Here is a 4853-nt window from a genome sequence, read left to right on the forward strand (position 1 = left end):
TTTTCTACATTTTTTGCTGTCACACGATTGGACATACGGTATATTTGTCCAGTACATACAGATTTCCTGTGTCAGCAGTGTGCAGTAGCTACACTCACAGATTACTATGTACAATGCCCTCCATTAGTATTGGGACAGTAAAGACAAAACTTCTCGGTCTGCTGTGGAGATTTTGTACTTTTGATGTGTTAGCAATTAATTCATCAATTTATCATTTAACACTTATGAGTCAATTGTCTTAGTATGCACTGTATATTCCTATTTAACAATTGTGCTTATCCTGTGAAAATTCATCACAAACATTTGTTTATGTCCTATGTAATACAATTAATCGACAGATTCACCTTACACCTACCCTTTAACTAGGTGTAAGATTTACCTAGATACACTTGATCCAGTTCTTCCTTGATTTATAGTCTTTTATCATCACAAAACACTTTATTTTGTATTTTTTTTATTAATAATCAATAGTCATAATCATTACTAATTTTGCTTGTTTGTTTGTGTGTGTTCCAAACAGAGTGTTTGTCTCAGAGGCTGAAGGAAAGAGGTCACACCCCAGAGGACATAAATAACCGTCTCCTAAGTGTACGAAAGTATCTGGCTGAGAAGATTAGTGACATAAACCGGACAAAAACTAGTGGTAAGTTGAAACACTTATTTCCGAATTTCATGGAAATGGTCTTTAAAAATATCTTTGCGCTTTCTCTAACACCATGTCTACACCGGACGTGACCAGCACAACGCGACATGACAACCTCCTTGTTCTTAATGGGCTGCGCTGCATATAGTGTGGACAAGAGTTTAAATTGTAATGACTTCTAATGCGTTTCTACTGTGTTTCGTCGTGCCGTTCGCATCCGGTGTATACAGTGTTATACTGTATGTTTAGAGTAACAGCTTGTCCACTATCTTGGACACATCAGATACAGTAATGAACAAAATTAGCTGTCAAGATCTGGAATGCAGAAAAATATGTTGGATGAATATGTGCATGATGTTTTTTCAATAAGTTTTTGATTGCAACTGCTTTGACATTTCCATAATGTATGGGAATGTGATTTAGGAGGTACATTCTTCTAATGAATTCTCCTTTATTGCAGGTCTCTGCAGTCAGCCACAGTGAAGACCATGAAGTCAAAAATGTTCTAGTAAAAATGTTTTGTGTGAGATATTTATTTACAGCTGATTTTATTGAAAAAGCAGAACTTTAATTTTTAGGTAAAAGTACATGTTCTTTAATCATTAAAAACACAACCTGAGGATGTTCAGTCAGCAACAGGGAAGTCAGAGTATCAAAATTTGTAGTTGTTTTATTTCTTTAACACGTTGTTAAGTAATAAAGTTGTGATGTTGAAATGTAGTGTGAGATGTTTATTTACCGCTATTTTAATTTTTTTAATTTTAAGGTACATTCTTAATCCAGTTTTTAGACGCCTTATTGATGTTATTTAAAACACGTTATTGAAAAGGTGGTGTGATACCATAAGCAGTAATTTAGGAATAATTTAGTTACATTAAAATCATGTTGCATTCAAAACAGTAAAATAGTGTAAATAATATTTATACATATTTTTCCTAAGATGGACAAAAACAAATTAATTAAAACACATCAGAACCAATAGAAAGCTGTAATGGAAACCACTTCACTAACCTTAATGGAATATGTCCCAAAACACACTATACGTTTTGAAAACCATTTGATATTGGTTTTAATGGTTAATGGCTAATGGTTTTTAATGGGTTTGTAATGGAAACCATTATCGTTTTTTGTAATGGTTTCTATTGTTTTTTTCAGCAGGGAAATCAATAGAAACCATTAAAGAAGTTATAATGGTTGTATTGGTTTTAAAGGGATTTGTATTGGTTTAAATGGAAACAGTAATGGTTCTACAGGTATGTCATGGATTCTATTCGTGGGATGTTAAATCCTACTGGAATAATGCCCAAAACACACTACAAAAGGCATTTTGTAATGGATTTAATGGAAAAAGCTAATGGTTCATAATGGTATTTTATTGTAAACCATTAGAATTTCTGTAATGGTTTCTGTTGGGGTTCTATTGTTTTTTTCAGCAGGGATCCCACCAATAGATCCCAACACATTACCAGTAGAAACATGTTTGGTTTGCAACAATACATTTTCCCATACAACCATTACATTTTCAGTGACTGTTTTTAATTAATTGAATGAAATTACTAGTGAAATAATTATAATCATTTTTGTTCTTGTGTTGTGCCTTTACAATGTGTGCATGCATTAAACGGTTGTTTCAACTTCAGGGTTGGGTTTGGAAAAGCAAATGTCCTGTGAGATCAGCCTGACTCACACCGTGCTTCAGGCAGAGTTTTCCCTTGCTGGTCTGTCAGTACTCTCCGCACATATCGTTGGTAGAATTTTAATGTGTTAAAAATCACATTTCATGAAGTTTGTACTGTGTCTGTATGTGAATGCAAGTAGTTATTGGCTTGGAAAACGATGAGTCGACTCTGAATCACGCAGACGATATCCTCAGTTGAATTTGGTTTACTCTGCTATGACATTGCATAATCCCCTTCATCTATCGATCCAACTATGCACGCTTTCAACTGGCTGTCACGGTACTGTAATGTTACTCGCCGATCTGTCTGCGCAGCACCACATGAAGTCAAACAAGCCTCAAACAAGGGAAAGATGAGTTGAATCGGCTGTTTTATATAGAGACATCTAAAACAATCTGGGAGGGGAGCGCGAGGACTGGAATTGAGAAATACTGCTGTAAAGCCTGGCTCAGACTACAGGAGTTTTAAAATCCTGACAGATTTTAAATTCTGGTTGCAGCACACACAAGGAGAATCTTAACAGATTCTCTTATTTAAAATCTTAAACCTGGCTCAGACTACAGGAGTTTTAAAATCCGGAAAGATTAAAAATCTGGTTGCAGCACACACATAAAAAGAATCTTGACAGATTATTTTATTTAAATTCTTAAACAAGCTCACACTCATCAGTGTACAACTAAATTACACATATTTTACATATCCATAGGATATGCAGTTTTGTAAAAGGTGCTAATAGTAACCGTTTTAATGGGTTTACTATTTTTAGATGTTGACATCACATCTACATTTGAATCTCTTTTTCAAGCACTACAAAAATAGGTTTGCCCTTTGTAAACTTGCATTTATGAATGTGAAATGTCCAGATAAGAAAACGTTGGGGGGTAAAGTTGTGTTTATAAATAAGCCTAAAGGTAGCAAGTGCAAAAATAAACATTTAGAAAGTTTGATTGGAAGTTTTTTTATTTCATAATTGCACATCAAAAGACATTCTAAGACACCCAAACTACAGGATAATATTAAGATTATCATACCAGAGGACGCCTCTTAAGTCATCTCACCGGGAAACAGAAGTAAACAAAGGGACATCGCAAAGTTAATTTCACGTGATCTCACCTGGCAACGGTTGTGTAACGTCTTTGTCGCTCTCTGAACGATTCTCTGTCTGTCTGTCCAAAGCCGCGGGAATGTATTTTGAGCAGGGGGTGCTATAATGCGTTTTGCTAGGGCTGAAGTTATGACTGTGCTTTGGGCGAGCCGCTTAAGTTTAATGTTAATAAATAACGGAAGAAAAAAAATAGTCGCTGCCGAGAATAAAGATGAATGCCAATGTGATTATAAGATACAGCATAAAAACAAACACATAAACGCATGTTATATGTATGCCTATAGCCAAATAACAATCTGTTGAACGAAACTACAAGCTGCGCGTTAGCAGTTATCTTACCCGGTACATTTAAAACCGACGCGACTTCTCCCCAGCTCTTTTCCTTATCTGTGCGGTTGTGGTATGTTTTGGAGGATACATTATATAGACAATCATGTTGTTCCTCCATCTCCGCTGTCCAACGTACCCTTGCAGGAGCTTTCGCGGTCGACATTTTTAAAGGTCTGTCAGTCACCTCCGTCACCTTGCAGATGTGCCTCTCATTGGCTGTTGCGAAAGTACCAACGTCATCACCCCGATTTAAAATCCTAAATATCAAACATGTTTGATATGATCGGGGCGGCCCCGACTTCTCTCGGAGCAGATCGGGAGGTGTAAGATTCGATCTGTGAACGCCTCACATTACGTGATAATCTGGGCCGAATCTCGGACCCGATCGAGGTTCTGGACCCGATTTTTTCAAAGATTCTCGGGAGGGGAAATCGGGGTAAATTCTGGCCGAGAATCCTGTAATCTGAGCCAGGCTTAAGATAAATGAGCACATAGGTTGTGGCTTTGAGGTGTATCAAGACCTTACATAATGAAGCATTATGTTTTTCTTACCTTAGAATGAGCTATTTCCATCTACATACAGCACGGGTCTGCTTGTTTAGTAGCCCTAAACAGACGAACTGCTCTACAGAACATGTTTCGTAAATAAGTGACGACATCTTAATCCTTTTCAGCCTCCGTAGTGCTTTGAGAGGGAGCGGGGAGGGGTGGAGTGAGTTGTTAGTTGCAATTCACAACCTCACCACTAGATGCCGCTAAAATTACACAATGGTCCTTTAAAAGGAAAACTACAAAGAAAGCAATGAGACAACTACAAAGGTTTGTTGTGGATTCTTAAATTAGGAGATGCAAACTTTAGCGTAGCTAACGTTAGCAGACCAAGCTAAAAGTTAGCAGACCAAGCTAGAACTCTTCAACTGCCAGGAGTGCAGGCAATAATCCATGCAATTTGGGCATTTTAGTTCGTCTATTTGTTTCTATGTGGTAGAAACATAAATATGCAGTTGTGGCATTACGCCGTAAAAGAGGCGCTGTTCGTAATCAGCCCAGTGAGGCAGCAGGGGCTAGTTGCAGTACAAGAGCTAATAGGAGCTGT

The sequence above is a fragment of the Triplophysa rosa genome, linkage group LG11, assembly GCF_024868665.1.
Source record: "Triplophysa rosa linkage group LG11, Trosa_1v2, whole genome shotgun sequence".
Classification (NCBI taxonomy): domain Eukaryota; kingdom Metazoa; phylum Chordata; class Actinopteri; order Cypriniformes; family Nemacheilidae; genus Triplophysa; species Triplophysa rosa.